Source organism: Procambarus clarkii, chromosome 56 (genome assembly GCF_040958095.1).
Source record: "Procambarus clarkii isolate CNS0578487 chromosome 56, FALCON_Pclarkii_2.0, whole genome shotgun sequence".
Classification (NCBI taxonomy): domain Eukaryota; kingdom Metazoa; phylum Arthropoda; class Malacostraca; order Decapoda; family Cambaridae; genus Procambarus; species Procambarus clarkii.
In genome coordinates this window covers 16,725,684-16,746,472 of record NC_091205.1, presented here as the reverse complement: position 1 = coordinate 16,746,472, position 20,789 = coordinate 16,725,684, and the positions used below count along the sequence as shown (strand labels likewise).

At 39.9% G+C, this 20,789-nt stretch overlaps 1 long non-coding RNA gene across 2 annotated transcripts; it reads right to left on the bottom strand.

Annotated features, from left to right (window-relative positions):
• Window positions 1-3,410: 3,410 nt before the first annotated feature.
• On the bottom strand, window positions 3,411-19,608 carry LOC123747889 (uncharacterized). 2 transcript variants are annotated; one of them, XR_011223036.1, is made up of 6 exons: window positions 18,418-19,608; window positions 14,792-14,937; window positions 11,143-11,342; window positions 10,818-10,942; window positions 8,123-8,292; window positions 3,411-7,964 (listed from the first exon to the last, which is right to left on the bottom strand). It is a non-coding gene; the product is annotated as an uncharacterized lncRNA (long non-coding RNA). The 2 variants fall into 2 exon arrangements; XR_011223035.1 differs by lacking the exon at window positions 11,143-11,342 and having other exon boundaries at window positions 18,418-19,600.
• Window positions 19,609-20,789: the final 1,181 nt, after the last annotated feature.

Below are 20,789 nucleotides of genomic sequence, written 5' to 3'. Positions count from 1 at the left end.
GCTCTGGGATCTAAACACCCCAGAATAAATCAGTCCAGATGATAAAAACCACCTACCAAAATTATCTAAGACTCGGTGGTGTATAAAGGTGGCCAATACTGAGTCAGATTACTGTGTCAGAAGAGTTCAATATTACTCTTATTGATTTTTCAAGATAACTTTACTGGTTAATTTGTAGGAGCTTGACAAGGAAAACATGTTGCATATAATGGTTCAAAGATAATAAATATATTCATATTTAATGAACAAATCCACAAGGGCCGCGATGAGGGTTCGAACCTACGTGTAATGAAGTAAGGGCAAAGAGGTGGAACAGCTTGTTGACAGTGGTTGGGTGCATGGGGAAATTGTGTAAAACCCTGGTTTGAGTCTCGGAGAGACTGCAGGATCCGTGTGAGGGCAGATGAACTCCCAGTTGCAATTCTTTTAACCATGTTGTGGCACAGTCGATTAAGGCGCGTTTGGGATCCTCTTGGACGTAGGTTCAAAACCCTCTTCACGGCCCTTGTGGATTTGTTCATTTGATGCATCACGCTATTGTGATTTCTGTGTGTTATTCATATTTAAATTTTAAAAGACCAAATGTTATTTTGTGATTTTAAAGTATGATTTAAACCTTTATTTTAATGCATTATGTATGAATGACAAAGTGGAAAGTTACACAAAAACTTAAAATTTACATTTTTCCAGTTAGAGCAACTGTTTTTGGTTAAGAAAATATGTATAAAATTTGTTTGTACTATTATATTGCAGTACATTAGGCATATTTATTTGTTCTAGCAGATTATGATGTGTATATATGATTTACTGTATGAGGTTTTCTTACTTGAATTATTTTTAAAAATTACTAATTATTTAAATCTGTTCTTATTTGAATATAAAGTTTCAAGAAAGGTTCAGTTCTAATTTCTTTAGCAAATATTGACAGTTCTAGTCTGATGACATACAGTATATCAGAGTTAAAAGCAGCATGGATAGATTATATTAATTAGAATTGTTAAAAGAAATAAAATACTGTATTAATGTCTGCAGGTAAATTATATTGAGGTAAAAAAAAAAGAAAAAAAACTTTACTGTTACTTCTCAAATGAAGTTTCTTCCTAGGTTCATAGATTTGTTCATTATCAACAGTTTGTAATTAGGAGTGTACTAAACATCCCAATAGATGCAAATTTTATAGAAAGTGATCATAGGAATTTGGAACATGATAAGTTACATGAAATAGTATAATTTTAAAATTAATATATGCACTGCTGAAAGTACAGTACTGGAAAGTCAATAGTCTTAAATTCAAAAGTTTGAGTGTGGAATGAAAGTTAAACAAAGAATCAATGGGGCTCTAACAGTTTTCGCCAATATCCCAGTGTGTAAACTAGTCACTGGTAAAACTTCAAGTATTTTCCTCATAACATTAGACAAAGATAAAACCATCAGAATATCCCACAAAAACTTGTAGTTATTCTTCATGTAATGAACTACTGTATCCTCCATACCTTACTACCAATAGGTAGGGTAGGGGATAGTTCTCCGTGTTTTGTTTTATGTGTATAAAAACTTTTTTTCTTTTTTCAGAAGGCAGCATTGCATAAACAGCTGGCGACTGTTGATTCATTATTACCCATGAAGTGATGTAAGAAGTCAGTCGGCAATGGGAAGATCATGGTCAAATTTTTCTTGGCAGAAATTGTGTTCAGTCTGAAAGAAATGCTGTGTGTGATACATACCAAATCTTAAGTGAACAATACTTATAAATAAAGCTTGTATTAGGATCCACATCTTGCTACTAATAAAGGTAGTAAACTTGGTACATTTAATGAAATAATAAGAGGCATCGTCATCTAAAATCCAAGTCAACGGTTTCACTTTGTGTACATGTAAACAGACGTGTTTCTTTCACCCTGTAATAATGGTTTCATTGCTTAGTGACTTTGGATAATTACTTTCTTTACCCCGTAATGTTCAATATTGAAAGTTCTGCGGTAGTTACTTATATGACTACAATGTGTAATGTTACACACCAGCAATTATAATTCAATTCTGGGGTGCGTCTGTAATCTTTCCTGGAGGGCTCCTATGGTGGCTCATTAGAAAGCTCTCCCAGTTTAATCTACACTAGGCCCTTGCAAGTTATTGTAAGCCTGCCAGAGGCCAATCACCCTGTACCTCTAAAGAGATACAAGCAGCAGGGGTTTCTTGATTGCCCTATCAAGACAATAGAAAAGTGGGAGAACCTAAACATAGAATCTATAAAGTAAACACAGCATAGAAAATGAGGCCACGATGCCACAAAACACTCATGAAACGGTTCACTTATTAGTTGTACCTGCACACTACAATGGGACTACTTGCCATCCTCCTCAATCGTCTAGCCTTGAACCTGTCATTTAGCCAGGAAGACAAGAAAACCAAAGTCTACCTTCTCTACCTACCTACGCGAAGGGAGGGTCCCAAGGACCCATCAAAGAGGCTTTTCATAACATTGCCGATTTTTTGCACTACCCAATTCGGGAAAATTATAGGATGTACAAAAAACTACCCGAGTCGGCGCCCGACAGCTGGGTGGACAGCACTTCGGATTCATAGTCCTGGGGTTCCGGGTTTGATCCCCAGTGGAGGTGGAGACAAATGGGCAAAATGTTTTCCACCCTGATGACCCTGTTACCTAGCAGTAAATAGGTACCTGGGAGTTAGACAGCTGCTACCGGCTGCTTCCTGGGGGTGGAGGCCTGTTCGAGGACCAGGCCACGGGGTCACTAAGCCCCGAAATCTAGATAACCATTTTTTTTTTTTTTTTTTTTTTTGTAGAATAGGTGGCAATGCATGGCTGGGAAGGCATTAAACTTGGAGTTACATTTCAGGCATGTGTGTGCACAAGTCTCTTCTGCGACCCTCGCATTGTTGCCCATGAATCTTCCCATGGTGATAATAAATAGGTACATGAACAAATTTGTATTAATAAATTCCCACAAATGTAGAAGACTAGTGTTTACAAGGATGCATAGAAAAATACCTATTTGAATAGGTCGGACCTATTTGAATAGGTCGGACCTATTTGAATAGGTCGGACCTATTTGAATAGGTCGGACCTATTTGAATAGGTATATTCAAATTTGCAATAATAAAGTCCAACAAATGTGGAACACTAATAATAGAAAAAGTACCTATTTGAATAGGTAGAAAGTACCTATTTGAATAGGTCGGACCTATTTGAATAGGTTGGACCTATTTGAATAGGTAGAATAGGTATATGTTCGAATTTGCAATAATAAAGTCCAACAAATGTGGAACACAGTAATATTCATAACAAAAAGTACCTATTTGAATAGGTAGAAAGTACCTATTTGAATAGGTCGGACCTATTTGAATAGGTAAAATAGGTATATGTTCGAATTTGCAATAATAAGTCCAACAACTGTGTAAAATTTATTTGTATAAGGATAGAAAAGTACCTATTTGAATAGGTAAAGGTACAAATTCGTAGCAATAGATTCCTACAGTTGGAGACAGTAACTAGTTTACATAAGAATATGTAGAAAAGTACCTAACTGAATAGGTAGAAAGTACCTATATAAACCTATATTAATACGTAGAATAGGTACATGTAAAATTTTGTAATAATAAATTTCAACAGATGGAGACAGTATCTAGTTTTCATAAGGATATGATATGAATTTGAGTATGTAGAAAGGTTCCTACATATTTGAATAGGTAGAAAAATACCTATCTGAATATGCAGAAAAGGCACATGTAGAAGACAGTAACTTGTTTTAATAAGGATAGGTAGAAAAGTACTGTACCTACTCATGAAAAGGACCTACAGTATTTGAATAGGCAAGTAATTATCAAAAGAAGGTACAGTACCAACCGGGTATCAACGACTGGGCCATGGGGATGCTAAGCCCCGGAAGCACCTCAAGGTAAGGTACCAAACTGGGAAGGCTATGAAGCACCATCAAATGTGCGAAATAATCAGAGGGCACTAAATATCACCAAGGATGCCAATACGAGAGCAGAAACGAACAAGGTGATCAAAAGTATCCGATTCACCAAGAATTCTATCAGGGAGCCGGTCGGCCGAGCGGACAGCACGTGGGACTTGTGATCCTGTGGTTCTGGGTTCGATCCCAGGCGCTGGCAAGAAACAATGGGCAGAGTTTCTTTCACCCTATGCCCCTGTTACCTAGCAGTAAATAGGTACCTGGGTGTTAGTCAGCTGTCATTGGCTGCTTCCTGGGGGTGGAGGCCTGGTCGAGGACCGGGCCGCGGGGACACTAAAGCCCCGAAATCATCTCAAGATAACCTCGAGGGACAAGTGACCGCGATGGGAGGTCGTAAAGCAAGACACACGCTTGTCCTGGAAGTCAGGACATTAACAAGGATATGCACGACAGTAAGAGGGACAATGCAATTTGGACAATAAGGAGCTGGGCGGTGCTCCATTAAGTGACCGCAAGTTAAGCGAGTATGGCCAAGACGCAACCGCGCTAGTCATTTCCCACCGCTGGTTCCGGAGGCAGGAGGAAGGCCACGGGGGCACACAATGCTTAAGAGTACGCAGTTTGTTACCAACAGAAGACCAACAACCCTGCCAACGGACAAGGATGGAGGAATGAATAACCGGATAAAAGTCAGAAAAAGGAATACCTTTACGGGAAACGGGACAAGAGCAAATAGCCTCTCTAGTGGCAGCATCCGCACGCTTATTTAAAGAAACACCAACATGGCTGGGAACCCAGGAAAACTCCATGGATTTAAATTTACTAGAGATAAGAAACAGCCAATGTTGAATCTTGACGACTACCGGATGGACAGGATTAAAGGACCCGAGAGCCATAAGGGCACTTCGAGTCAACTACAATCACAAAGGAGGATTGACAACGAGAAAGCAGGAGACAGAGAGCATGGAGAAAAGCATAAAGATTTGAATAGGTAGAAGCATACCTATTTGAATAGTATTAATTTGAGTAAGTAGAAGAGGTGCATGTAGAAGACAGTAACTAGTTTTCATATAAGTAGAAAAGTATGTCTGACCAGGTACAAAGGTACCTATCTGAATATTAAGTAATTATCAAAAGAAGGCCCCAAACCAGGAAGGCTATGTAGCACCATCAAATGTGCGGAATAATCAGAGGGGGCTAAATATCACCAAGGATGCCAATACGAGAAAAACGCATAAGGCGAACGATATCAAAAGTATCCGAGTCACCAAGAATTCTATTGAGGGACAGGTGACCATGAAGGGCAGTCGGAAAGCAAGACACGCTCGTCCTGGAAGTCTGGACATTCAAGAAGGATATGCACGACCGTAAGAGGGACAGTGCAATTAGGACAATAAGGAGCAGGGTGGCGCGCCATCAAGTGACCATGGGTTAAGCAAGTATGGCCAATATGCAACCTCGCCAGAGCCGTTTCCCATCGCCTGTTACGGTGGATCTGAATAGTAGAAAAGTACCTATCTGAATAAGCAGAAAGTTACCTTTCTGTATAGGTAATAACTGCCTATTTGAATAGGTAGTAATGTACCCCTGCTTGATGGGATTCTGGGAGTTATACTCCCCAAACCCAGCCCAAGGCCTGAGGGGTTCCGAGAGTTATTCTACTCCCCAAGCCCAGCCCAAGGCCTGAGGGGTTCCGAGAGTTATTCTACTCCCCAAGCCCAGCTCAAAGCCAAGCTTGACTTGCAAGAGCTTGGTCCAACAGGCTGTTGCTTGGAGCGACCCACAGGTCCACATTTCCACCACAGCTTGGTTGGTCCATTGCTTCTTGAAAAAAACTATCTAGTTTTCTCTTGAAGATGTCTACGAAGTTCACATGTTTACAGATGTCCTACCCATTTGAACAGATAGGAAAGCACATATTCAAAAATGGTCTATAATGCCGGAACATGTTGCAGAGAACCAGGCACAGTACCTGGCACTGTTGTGGATTGCATGCAATTGTTCCAGGGTCCTTAGAAAGGCTCCAGTGCCTATGTAAGTAATTATCAATAGAAGGCACCAAACCGGCAAGGCTACGTAGCACCCAGTCCCTATGTAATGGATCTCCTCCCCCCCCCCTCCACAATAAGGAAAACAATCTTTCTCACACACACCACTGCTATCACTGGCACTCCAATACCAGTACCACTTTGAGAGTCATTCGGATAGGCCTCGCCCCTTGTTACCTGTAGAGAAACATACAGCAGTCCACCTGCAGTCATGTACCATGTCTCAATATTGGTGGCGTAGCATTCCTCTCTGATATGGTGCTCACATGACCTCTCCTCTACTGGTTTCTTCCCTTCTTAACTAGTACTCAACTTCTCAAGAAACAATCTGGGAGTTTTATTACGCTTTTGCTATACAACTCCAGACTCACGGAGGTAAGATAAACTTCTAAGTTGGAACATAATTTTTAATCAGGGGGGAAAGCACCAAGCCATTACGACTTTATAGCACTTGGAAGGTGGTCAGGATAAGGATTTGGGATGGAACCGGGGAAAGGAATGGTGCCCAGCCACTTGGACGGTCGGAGATTGAACGCCGATCTGCAAGAAGTGAGACCGTTGCTCTACTGTCCAGACCAAGTGAAATGCCACGTTCATCATTAAGTTCTCTCAGCTGATGTCCACCAATAACACTCTCCTATGAGGAGTCAGTTCACCGGGTCATATCACCACACAAATATGCTGTACACACGCATTCATATCACCCAGATACTTCACAAATAACATCTTGCAGGGCCCCTTCATTAGGCTGCCCCAGTAATTTAACTCTGGTACATCTGGCAACTATCACCTCTCTTTGTGGATAGGGCTAGAGACCTAAATTTCACAGTACAGTATGTCTCAAGTGAACACAACATATAGTCTCGTCTTTCGCTGTGTCATTCATATGAACTTTCACACATACACTCCCTGTGTAAAGTCCCACTCCACTCCCTTATGGCTCTCGGATCCTTTAATCCTGGATGATCATCCAGAAAGAGGGGCAAGGTATGAACCAGTTCAACCATAAAGGGTCGAGAATGAACCACAAGTCCAGAGTCCTGTTTGAGGACCAATAAGACGTGGGAACCCTCAGTAGGGATGAAGTCGCCTCGACCACGCACAAAGCCACCCCACCCCCAGCCAAAAAGAACCTGATGCAGGTGAACAGAGAAAGCCTGTCTGGAAAGGCCCAAACCCGAGAGGAAGAAACTGACCAACTTCACCGCTCTTTGGAGTTGGATGTTGTAAGTAGCTCTTCTGCTGGTTTCTCGGGGTTTGATTCTCTGCACAGTTGATGTTCAGGGAGTGTTCAACATTCTTGTGAAGAGTTTGTCCCGGTTCCTGTCAGGTGCTGCTTGCTTGGTGTCCAAACCCAGTTGTTTTTCCGAGGTTCTGCCTTTATGGTAAGGTGGAGGCTCAGTGGTGTATTTCGCTGGTTCAACCTTCTCCTTGGCTCTTCGTGTCTAGAGGTTTTTAAGCATCATTTTCATTTTTATGGCAGGCAGGTAGCTTCTTTCATGATATCCCATGGCCCTGGTGGGCACTTTTTTGTCGTGCCTCTTGCGGTTCACCCAACCTCCTGGTGAGGTCCCTTGTGTTTCTGCCTTCTTCCTATGTAGTTTAGCTTCAGGGAGCCACAAAGGCCTCCCCCCCCCCCAAAAAAAAAAAAAAAAAAAATCCAGTATTTAATGTAATGAACCACCAATTTCTGGGCGAACCTCAGTGGCACTCTAATTTCCCCCTCTTCCTTCCAGGTACAGTACTTGAATGGGTCTTTATGCATCTGCTCCAGAACTGACAGCCGTCACCTTGATGTGGTGTGCCACTTCTCCACTGCCCCCAAACGAGTAGGGGAGGTGGGGGGTGATCGAGGTCACAGTAGCTTTGAGAGATTTTATCATTTATGTACTTAGGGGAGTTCATTTGGCAGGTCTCTTGAGTCTCACAAGGGCTGATGTGCCAAATGCCAGGGGTTTGCTGAGGACCTTCCTATAACCTAGGTAGACAATAAATAATTATATGTTTATGTTCCAATACTTATATTTTGTTAAACACAAAATATTAAAACATAACTCATTGTAATATGTTAAGTTTAATAATATACACAAAACTAAATTTTTAATAAAATCACTTTAATTTTACTATAATTAGTACCTATTATTTGATCCATTGTAATCTGAAGCTGGGCCTAATCCGTGTCTGCTTGTGTAGCTGTCAAATTCACTTTTTCTTTCATAGTGCTATTATTCTGGAGAGCAGAGGCTTTCAATTGGACCAACTGCTAATGACTATGTATTAGATCATCTCTGCCGATCATTCTCATTCTGGAAAAATAAAATTATGTATAGGAATCAAGCTAAAAAAAATATGCATTTGTCTTAATATGTCAAGACCTTAGACTGATATTGCTTTAGTTGGGGGTAAATGGAAAAAAAATAATATATTGTACAAACAGGTGATCTCACCTAAATTAACACAAGACACTAATATTGTTAACAAGGCTTAATATAGATCAAGATAATATGGGAGAGATGCTGATACCTTTTATTCACACCAAGTAAAATACCCAGCACTTCCACAAATACAATAACATCTTTCTTATTTGCCAACAAACATCAAAACACACAAAACAAATAAAGTCTTCTTTCTAGTTGGTCACTTAAATGAGGCAAATGCAATGCATACAGCTTTGACTGCAACTACCACAAGAGAATATTATGATTGAGATATGGATATTAGAATTCAATCTTTTCAGATGTGTTAGAAAACACAGGCTACAAGGTGGGGTCAGCCTGTACATCAACGGACACACTCGTCTGCAAGGAACTGCTAAACACCACAAATTATATGGTGGAAGTGCTGATACTCAAAATAGAAATTCAAAATGTGGCGATTGTCCTTGTATAATAACCAGATGCAAATCCTCAGCAATTTAAAGACCAACTTACAAAAATATAATACTGCTTAGAAAACCTCACAAACCCTGGCCCAATCATCATCTTCCTTGGCGACTTGAACTTACGGCAAAATGGAAAATGTTTCCATTAGGAAAATGGAAAATGTTAGCCAACAAGATAGAGTCAGAAAAGGCAGACAAAGCTGCAAATTTACAAACATTAAGAGCCCAACGAACATGTCTGGCTGGCTCAAGCTAACCACAAGCAAGTGGCGATGAACAGCAGCTACGAGAAAGTGTGATGAACCTCCAGCCAGAGAATCCAAGTATCAATTACCAAAGGATTCCTCTGTAAAGTTGAAGTTTAATTGTTTGCCAGAAAAGGCAGAGGAGGCTGAAGTCGAAGGAAACTAAAATCCTGACCCCTGACAAAATAATGTGCAAGGCATACCCCCCAGTAGCTCCCCAACCTCACTATGGTCACCTCTTACGTGTAGGGTTGTGGGCAGTTTTGTATGAGGTTCCAGAGTGAATGTGCAGGTAGGCTGAGACCCCAAGTAACCAGGGCTGCTAGCTGGGTGGTCAGGTGCATCACAGTCACGGTAATGAGGTAACCGAAGTAACCCAATGGCAATGAGGGTTTGCCCTTACCTAAATTCCTTCAAGAAAGAGCTTGTCTTATTGTGCACATACTTTCCACTGTTTACTTTTTGTGGTTTTGAGCAAATCCGATTGTTAAGATCCCATCGCCTGCAAGAGTGAGCCAGATTTTGGTTCTGACTTTTGGTAGGGGGGATGGATGGTCCTCAGATGACTGGTATGTTAGGCTAAGGCTTACTGTTACCAAATTTAAGCTTAGGAAGCTACTGGGGGCCAACCAGAAAAAGACATTTAATTACATGTCCCTTGTAATTGTTGTATAGGGGACAAATGTAATTGTCCTGTAATTGTGTACAAGATTGTACACTCAATCTTGATTTTCCCCACTATAAAAATTTTTCAGTACTTTCAGTAAAGTGATAAAGGTGCAGCAAGTTATTTAACAATAAATGTAATAAAAATGCACAACAAAAGTATTAACTGGGGATAAATAAAGGTCCCAGAGGGTGCAGCTGTGAAAGGCTTCATAAAGGAAATTGTCCCCACCATGACAAATTAATATTTTTAGATTTACAAGTGCAAGTTATTTATGAAATACATCAAGGTAAACAAGTCAATACAAACAAATTGAAGGCCATTTTAGAACTGTAATATGTGACTACAACTGTTTAACAATTCTTGTTGCTCTGTTAGCTAGTTTGCTCATCTGTACACAATAGGCATGTGTCATGTATGTATTAAAAACAAAAAAAATAAACATGGATCATTTACTGTGAAACTTTTACATAATGAATCTGTAATACCTAATAGCCAAAGTTGCCTAACAACTTGAACTTTCCCAAAATATTAAACTTTTCATACATTTTTTCCATATGGAATGATAAAGATTTTCATTGTACTATAATTATATATGATTGGGATCTTTTTATTAGATTCAAAACAGAAATTTGATCAAACTTGACCAAACCTAACTTTCTTAACATAACAAGGTCTGCAATTCATGTTCTTAATATAATGTGCTTTATTAATATTGTTAGGACTGAGGCACGCTGAAGTTTCATGGAAATAGAAAGAAACATTTGAATACAAATTGCTGTGCCTGTTAAGCAACTTGGACCTTGCTTACAAGGCCAAGTAGTGCAGTCCTGACTATTAGGTACAACAAATCCACTAAAACAGTAATAATGGACGCATCCGATCTCTATCATCGCTGCCCCTCAATCACTAACAAAACAGTAATACTCACTATATCTACTGTATTACAAATATAACTATTGTTTGATAACGCCTTCATTTAAAATCAAATGTGTTTATTCACTTGTGTGTTGGCTTGTATTAACAAACGATACTCACTTCTCCTCCCAGTACGCAAGTTCACAATTATATTGTTCTTGAAGTTTTTTGGCTGCTTCTTGAAACCCATGTTTCTCGTCATCTGACATCCTTACCCACCTCGAGGCTGCATCAGACATGAATTCCTAGAAATTAAAGTTATTCATGCTAATAAGTTATGAAGAAAGTTTACATAATTATTGATAAAGCTACTATTGTTTTACCTCCTTCCCACACCTGCTCTCGATTCTCATGTGTCTAGAAAAATATATTAAATTATTGAAACAATCTCTGCACCATAGCATTAATCACTACATAAATGACAATAAATTTGCATCGGAAATACCAGATGCACAGAGCAGAGGAGAAGGCCGAAGGAGAAGCCCTGCAGAGCGCATCAGCATCCTCCGAGAGCCAATCACAATGAAGCCCGAGGAGGATAAGGAAGTGCACGACAGAACTCGAGTGCTGATGGGTGAAAAAATCATCTACCACCAACACATCCGACAAGGGAACCCGAGTGTGGAGCTGTACAACACCCATGTCCTGAGGAAGAGAAGGCACAAACAGGCAGTCATTGAGAGGCATGAAGGAAGCACTCCCCTCCCCCCACTCAAAAAAACACCTGAAATGGATGACACCATATGCCAACAAGAGTATGGTACAAAAAAAGCTGTGCCTGACCTCAAGCAAAAACCAAGGATCATCTGCTAGCCAGGAAGACTCCAGCACCTTTCAACCCATCCAAAATTGGAGCATGAACCTAAACTCATTAGCAGGAGGGGTACATCTGCCTATCTGAGAGGTCTCCCGAGTTCCCGCAGGAGGATGGAAACCTCTGGAAAGATTATCCCAATGGGCCCAAAGGCAAGCAGAACCGATTCCAAGGGTAAGCCACATCCAAATCATATTCATATAGGGAGAATATGAAAATCCCACCCCCTGCAAGAGGAGCCCCACCTCAAAGGGCACCAAAAGGCCACAAAGGATCAAAAGGGACCCAAGGGCCAAACTCGGACTCACTCCACGCCCCAGAGGTCGCAGTGATGGCCCCGGGGCAAAGTCAGCATCCTCAACACTGCCTGGAATACAGAAGTAGAGTCCGAGGAAAAGACCTCAAAGGAAGAAGGTGCTGGCTGAAAGACCCAGAAGCCTCAGCTAGCCGACTCAACTGCCTCAATGTCCACAATTGAAGGGGCATCCCATGGGACCCGACTGAGCCAAATCCCAAACCCGAAACCCTCAGATGCTTCAGGACTGGAAACAGGAAGGGTGGGTCAGAAAAAGAGCGAACACCACCCACCGGGAAAGGAAGAGGAAGCATGGATGGAACCTAGGTCAAGTTGACCAATGTCTCCAATCCCAGGTCCCCAACATCAACCTGTGTAACTCCAGGTCATCGAACCAGACACAACCTAGACTGCTGTAACCTAGCAAATCAAACTTGTAAAGTGGTCATTGCCTGAAAAGCCCGAACCTCATCAATAGGATCTGAATTGAGTAGTCACATGAGAACAAACCCCACAAGACTCAGGGCTGAGGGTGTTACCAACCCAACAGGCATGGCAGAGGCAGAAGGAATGAACATTGCCATGTGGCATGAACGATGTACAGCTCTCAAACTCACATGAAGTGAGAGCAAGTTCGTGGGGAATATCCAAAGAGACCACTGAACCTGCAGACAATTACTAAGGCCCGAAGGAATTGACCAAGCAGGACCCCAGGCATTGAGACGCTTTGCCAGACCTAAAGCAAACACAGCCAAATTTATACCAACAGAACCAACATTTAAGAGGATGGTGTGTCTCATAATGCAGGAGTGAATTAAAGGATAGAAACAACATTGTAGGCCAACACAGCCTGGCTATGATTGCTGAGAAGGCCTATCTTGACATGCTATAGTGTAGCCTGTGAATAACCAGTACATCAATGCCAGCCAATGTCACTCCCCGACCCGGTGAAGGCAAGAAAATCTGAAGACCTCTGACTCACCCTGGGCGACAGCCACCACATGCTAGGTGAACCTCTAAGGAAGTGCCTCTTGAACACCCCAGGGAAGAGAAGCCTGAAGTGCAAGAAAAGCACTAGGGAGCACACAAGTAAGATAACCTTGTGCACATGCAGTGCCAAGCACACAATACTGCACAGTGTGAAGGAATGCCCACAAAGGCAAAACACCACTAAGTGCAAACTCAAAACGCCAGAGTCAAAGCAGCAGAGGGGGTGACGACGCACACACTACACATCATAGAACTAAGGGCTGTCACTAGCTGACTGCAAGCTACCTCCCCCCAAATGAGTTAGGGAGGTGGGGCAAATGAGCTGGTGTTAGTTTCAAAGCTTTTTGATCATTTGTTTACTCAATTGAGGGAGTTCTATTGCCAGTTCTCGAGGCTTCAGTTTTTTTCTAAAGCCAGCAGTGGTCTGTTTTGTTTTGCTCATTTCTGGGTGCCTTCCCTGGTGGTTGGCATAATAAATAAGTAAATGCCACTGTTCCCTGCACCTCTGTGAGGATGGCCAGGTTCTGTCTCTTGCTCCCTGGTAGGTCATATAGAACTCCATGGCTGATGCGACCTAGTGCAGTAGTTGGCACATGCAGTGATAGTAGCTTCAGGGAGCCACAAGGGGCAACCCCAGAATAGTCTTGGGCCTTTGATGTTGATAGAATTCTCTCTCTCAGCGTACCTATTGCATCTCTGCTTTTCAATGGGGAATTTTGCACAGCCTGCCATTCCTCAAGTTTGTTCCTTGTTTGTGTTACATCTCACCTTTTGAAGAAATTGTCTGGATCAACATCCTCCAAATTGTTCATTATTTCAAACATTATGATGAGATCAGTTCCGTCATGTCTAAACCAGCATTATTTGCTGGTTTAATCCTTCAGCTGCACACCCAATTAGGTGATAGGATTGTATCCCTGGGCCTTGAGGACACGTCCCAATTCATCTGAAGTTCCAGGACCTGGTTAGATTTCATTATGGGGTATCTAGATTTAACCCTTAATCTGCGCATGATATTTTTGTACCAGCTATAAAAAAATTTTGGTTGGATTAACTAGCATTCAGGAAGCATGAAAATGCAAGTAAAAAAGTACAGTATCTACCGTTTAGTAGTTTAGGTGAACTGTAGTGGTCCAGAGAATGTGTTTATTTTTTTAAACATGGCGAGGTGCCACATGTACCTTGTTTATTATTCCAGGGTATGACATACAAAATTCTTGGGAGAACAGACAGGGCAAACAAGGAGAGACTATTTACCATGGATGGTACACAAAGATTACAGGTTGGAGATGATGTACAGTGCCCAAAAAGTCATCGACACATAAGATATTTAGTTGAAGATATGTCAGAACTCACTTGGCTTGGAAACCTATTTACTAGTCACCTGAAGGTTGAGAGGTGCAACCAAAGAACTGATAAATAAATGAACAAATCTTTCCGATTCTGCCTTTCTAAGGCAGCGTCTGGGATGCTCTCGGACGTAGGTTCGAATCCTCGTCACGGCCCTTGTGGATTTGTTCATTTGATGCATCACGCTATTGTGATTTCTGTGTGTAAAGAGCTGATACCTATTCCCATCAAACAAAACTAGGAGAGTACAACAGGAGTACAAAACCATTCTGTATGTCACTTAGTGGCAAAATACCCATACAGCAATGCAAGCAGGTGTACTGTACTTGATCAGTACCCACGGTAGCCCATGCATGCCCTTTCACAATATCAATCACGGATTATGAAGGTCCAGTAATATCTCGTCAAAAAAGGTTGTGCAATCCGTGGTGGTGGAAACAATTCTTTACTAAGAGAATATAATTCAGAATGTAATAATTAGGATAGAACTCTTCAAAGACGTACTAAAAAATTGCATTTTAATTATTTTACAAACTTTAGTTGCAGCTGATGGAATCAAATATTGCATGTAAAGTCAAAACTAAAATTTCATATGAAATCCTATACATCATTTTTGTTCAACAAGCGTTAAAATGGCTTACATACCACGATAAGACAATTCAGGATACTTTTTTTGAATTTCTGCTTGACTCTGCATCATGAAGTTCAGGTATGGTGTTATGGGCCTTTTTGGAGGTTCTGGAATACCCAGCTGCTGAGCAACAGTACTTTTGTAGACGAATGACACCAGTCTAAATTAGAATAGAGTACATAAATATCAGATCAAATACTGTCTTTTATATTATAATTACTTTATAAATATATAAATTACAAAATACAATGCAGAACTGTCAACTTATTCTTACCACAAAATTTACTTATAACATTGTTATTTCAAAACCAATTTAGACATCTTTCAGTTTATACACCATGATTTTAGAATCATCTTCCCCGTGGCACAATGGTAAGACACTTGCTCCACGCTTCGCAATCAATTTAGCCTGGGATCGTATCCTGGCTGGGGAGGATTGACAAGGTGCCAATCCTTATCAATACACTTCTGTTCACTAAGCAGTGAATGGATACCTGGTTGATAAATGATTTGGTGGGTCGTATTCCAGGGAAAATTAAGATTAAGGACCTACCCGAAATGCCGTGCATGCTAGTGGCTTTACAAGAATGTAAGAACTCTTGTATGAATTTTTTTTTAACAAACTACCTGGAAGCAAACAGTACTAGGCTTTGCAATGCCTCCTACATTATTATGGCACTGATGTTCTCGCTACACTATATGACTATGCTTCAGAGAAAAAGATTTAAAAAATTAATCCTACAGTACTAGATTATGTTCCTTCTATAACTCTTATACTGTACAGTACTTAGACCTCTCTCTCTCTCTCTCTCTCATGATACTCCTTCCCAACCATCACTGTCCACCACAACTTTGCCTACCTCTCTAAATTAGCTAATATACAACTAATATAAACTGTGAACCCGTTGGCCCCGACTCGAATTTCTAAGCTGGCTCTCGGTAGCTCCCCAGTGCACTGGTACCACAGAGTCGTTCACAAAACTACCAAGCCTCTAGGCTTGCATAAGCCTACCAAACACTAGGATCTGGTGTGCTCATGAAGGTGAGGGAGAACATGTTAATATAAAGTCAACTTCATAACTGAGTAAAACTGCCAAGAAAGAACAAACAAAAGCAAAATATAATCAATTTAATCATAAATAACTAAAATAAAAAAAGTAAAATAATAACTTTATTCAAAACAGAAATATTGTCAACAAACCATGATTTCATGTAGAAGCACACCACCACCAGATGGCAGCTCAGGTCTCACAAGGGTTCAGCCTACCTGCATGTTTTACCCGAGTGCGAAAAGACATGTGAATTCAGAGACAATTCTATAACCAATGTTCCAACAATGTGTAAATATTTCATTCAAAATGATTTGCTACCAGAAATTTTAGCCAAATACCCCCAGTTTGCAAACTGTAGGTAATAACCAAGTGATTGTAACCTATCCACTGCTGCCCAATGGAGTTGGGGGGGGTGTGGTGTGCAGGACAAACATATCAATTTTAACACTAGCTCTCCACATATGTCAGCTGCTTAATTTAGAAACTGTACTTGTGGTCAATCTCTAACCCATTGATAATGTGACAACTTATACTGAATTTTGTAACTAGCTCATCAAGATTGTAACTTGTTTAGCTAAATGACTTGTGGGGTTCAGTCCCTGAGCCCATTATGTGCCTCTGTAACCCTTTCCACTACCACCCACAAGATGGGTATGGGGTGCATAATAAATTAACTAAACTGTATTTATGCTATCCATCTTGCATGTCTTCAGCTCTTTAGTTCACCCAGACTTTGTTTCACAGTTATTTTCTCTGGTGTCAGCTTGCATTTCTCGTTTTCTCACCCGAGTTACGTATTCTCTGAGGGGTTCGGGTGTCCTTTTCTTTCAGCACAAAGGTAGTGCTGCATGCACCAGAGTGACTGACACCCCAGGAACCATACCACCAGAACAAAAACCTGACAATGGCTGAAAGGATGCACCCACTACTGCCAAGACACATGAAAGCACCACCACCACCTCTGGAGGAGAAAAAAAAAAAAAAAAAAAAGTGGGGGTAGCAAACAGGAGGATGACTCCTCAAGCAGACTCCTGGAGAGAATCTAACATGTAAAGCCAGCAGGTTCAACAAGTTGCAAAGAAGGTCTGTACATGAATACCTGCAGTGTAATGTCTAATAAACACTAAGGAAAACAAGTCATCCAGTTGTACAGATATTTGTCCCTAACTAGACAACTGCATCCAAACATGGAGACCTCACCTATACAGACAAAAATGTACTGAAAATGTCCAGAGCAGAGTGAAGAAAATCATCTCAAAATGAAGTCAACCACTAATATTGTATCAGGAAAGGCTGAAGACCACAGGAATAATACTCAGAAAACAACAAGACACAGCTAATCTAATAAAAAAGTCATGCAATCAACACTACATTACAAGGCATATAATCAACGCCTTTAAAATACTGAACAACTTGTATGTTAATCCACACCACTAACTCTCTGAGTGTAGTTATCGTCAAAATTGTCATCCTAAATGTATGAACAACAAAAATTTTTACTGGCTTTTCTTTGGAATACAGGTCAGGACTAAAATCTTTGAATATGTTAAATATCATCAATGCACATCCCCTGAAATGTACTCTTATATCTAAAACTCTGCACTGCAATGCAAATCCTGACTTCAAGCACTTCCTAGAGGTCTGTAACAGAACCCATGGGCACCACACTAGAAGCAAATATCTTTGTGAAATTTCTAGAGTGAGACTCAAAGAAGAAATGCTATGCATATCAAGAATTCCAAACTGTGGAATGACCTCCCAAATGTGATTAAAAGCTGAACCTCTCCCAACTAGTTAAGAGAAACTAAGTAGTATCTATTTAACACCATGTAATAAATCTCGCTCTCATTTCTTCATAAAAAAAAAAAAAAAAGACGTGTGTTTTGCTGTTATGTATTTTAACATTTAGGCACTAAAAATGCATGCCAATACTTTATCATTAAGTGCCACCTGATTACTGTACGTCATTTGTTAAATTTTTTATTTGTTATATATGTTAAGTTTGCTTCTTTATTATTAAATATTTACCATGGAGATCAAAACCTTCAAAACATTTTTACCGATTTATTTTGTTATACGTGAAACTCTTGGTATTCTAGTGGCTTTACTAAAAATTCACCTTCATATATTTTTTGCTGTTATTACTAATGTTCAATACTATATCTGCTCTGTTGAAAAAACTACAGATTCTATAATGTCTAGGCCAATTATCATTATCACTTTATATTGTTTACCAGGTATCATTTGCTAAATTTCTTGAGCATTTCACTTGGCATACTTCTCGTTTAGTATTAAGCGTTTACCCCAATTATGCCTATACAATTTTTTACAAGAATTAATCTAAGTTTTGGCCAAAACACTTTGTGTATTAGTGGCTTTATTTAATATGCAACCTCTGTACCTTCAAATATACTTCTGTATTACATTCTTATGTATGCATATTTTATGAATAAATCATTATCATTATTAATACAACAAACTGCTTGGGATACGAATAATATAATAATGAGCTCGATGAAACGGACACTATCAATGCAATTATCTGAAAAAAGAAACATTACAGTACAGTATTACTAAATTAATCTTACGGTAAGGTCCTGGCGAGTAGTGTAGGCCTACACAGGCCTCCAGGCTGCGCATACACAGCCCGTAAGAACATTGCTCAGTACAGCTGCCAGTATTTCCTACAATGCAGAGAAATCAGTGCTCAGTGGAAACTTGCGATACTAAGACAAGAACTGTATGTTCTTTATGGTATGTGCAGTTTCTTCTTCTTTATGGTATGTGCAGTTTCTTCTTCTTTATGGTATGTGCAGTTTCTTCTTCTTTATGGTATGTGCAGTTTCTTCTTCTTTATGGTATGTGCAGTTTCTTCTTCTTTATGGTATGTGCAGTTCTTCTTTATGGTATTGCAGTTCTTCTTCTTTATGGTATTGCAGGTCTTCTTCTTTATGGTATTGCAGGTCTTCTTCTTTATGGTATTGCAGTTCTTCTTCTTTATGGTATGTGCAGTTCTTCTTTATGGTATTGCAGGTCTTCTTCTTTATGGTATTGCAGTTCTTCTTCTTTATGGTATGTGCAGTTCTTCTTCTTTATGGTATGTGCAGTTTCTTCTTCTTTATGGTATGTGCAGTTTCTTCTTCTTTGTGGTATGTGCAGTTTCTTCTTCTTTATGGTATGTGCAGTTCTTCTTTATGGTATTGCAGTTCTTCTTCTTTATGGTATGTGCAGTTCTTCTTTATGGTATGTGCAGTTTCTTCTTCTTTATGGTATGTGCAGTTCTTCTTTATGGTATTGCAGTTCTTCTTCTTTATGGTATGTGCAGTTCTTCTTTATGGTATTGCAGTTTCTTCTTCTTTATGGTATGTGCAGTTCTTCTTTATGGTATTGCAGTTCTTCTTTATGGTATGTGCAGTTCTTCTTTATGGTATTGCAGTTCTTCTTCTTTATGGTATGTGCAGTTCTTCTTTATGGTATTGCAGTTTCTTCTTCTTTATGGTATGTGCAGTTCTTCTTTATGGTATTGCAGTTCTTCTTCTTTATGGTATTGCAGTTCTTCTTCTTTATGGTATGTGCAGTTCTTCTTCTTTATGGTATTGCAGTTCTAATTCTTCTGTATGGTATGTGCAGTTTCTTCTTCTTCTGTATGTTATGTACAGGTTGCGTCAACTGGTATTGTTGTTGGTTGAGGGTCGACGACAAACAATTACGTCAACTGTATGTTCTGAGAGACGAGCGCTCACTGATGCATCTGTATACGTTCTTATAGTTGTGAAGCCATTAACACGACCACGTTCGCTGAATAAATAAGGTTATTAATACATAGAAAAGCATTAAGATATATTTAAAAATTAAAAATATATATACTTTTTAATAATATCAAATGTACACTTAACTCATTTCTTACTCAGTAAGATCATTAAATGAAATAAATTATATTGCTAAAGTCAGAGCCAAATTAAAACATTCGGAATCTGCAGCACCAATGTAAACAAGGTTTCAGATTCAGATTCAGATTCAGATGTTTATTCAGGTAAGGTATATACATACAAGTGATGTTACATTAATGGATTGATATATAGATAGAGCTAGTACATACAATGCCTAAAGCCACTATTACGCAATGCGTTTCGGGCAAATGTTTCAAAAGTTTTCGTGGGAGATTTAAAAGTTGCTTTAATTGACACGTTGTTTTATGTATTTAGACACGAAAAAGTAGCAATGAGTCATATAACAATCTTTATGCGAGTTTCTTGCAAGAAACGCTAAACTTATAGTAGTATAATATACAAATACTTTAATTACTTGTTAACACCTAAATCTGATTATTTAAAACCCGGCTGTAATTACCTAAGTGTAGTTACAGGATGAGAGCTACGCTCGTGGTGTCCCGTCTTCCCAGCAATTTTTTTTATATATTATTGTGAAACTACTAACTTTTTTTGGCCTCCACCACCACCTCCCTTAATTTGTTCAAACCGTCTACCACTCTGTTAGTGAAAGGAAATGTTTTTATATTTCTTCGACAGGTATATTTAGTTTGCTTAAATCTATGACCTTTTGTTCTTGAAGAGGAATTCTTTTATATCAATTTTGTCGATTCCCGTTACTATTTTGTACGTAGTGATCATATCGCCTCTTTTTTTTCTCCTCTCTTCTAGTTTTGGCATATTTAATGCCTCTAACCTCTCCTCATTGAGTGGCCACTTCCTGGTTCTGGGATAATGTCACCTACTGTGAGGGGCCCATCCACAGCTGGACCCCACAGTCAACTGGATCAAAATGAGACAGATCGCAACGTCAGCCTCCCTATCACCTCGCCCTTGGGTCGCTTCACTGTTCATGCAGCGGCTTCCCTACGTGACCAGTTGCAGGAACACCAGCAGCATTCACAGCAGGAGACGGAGCGGCTGCGAGAGCAGCTCCAACATGAGAAAAAATCCACCAGCGACATTGCAGT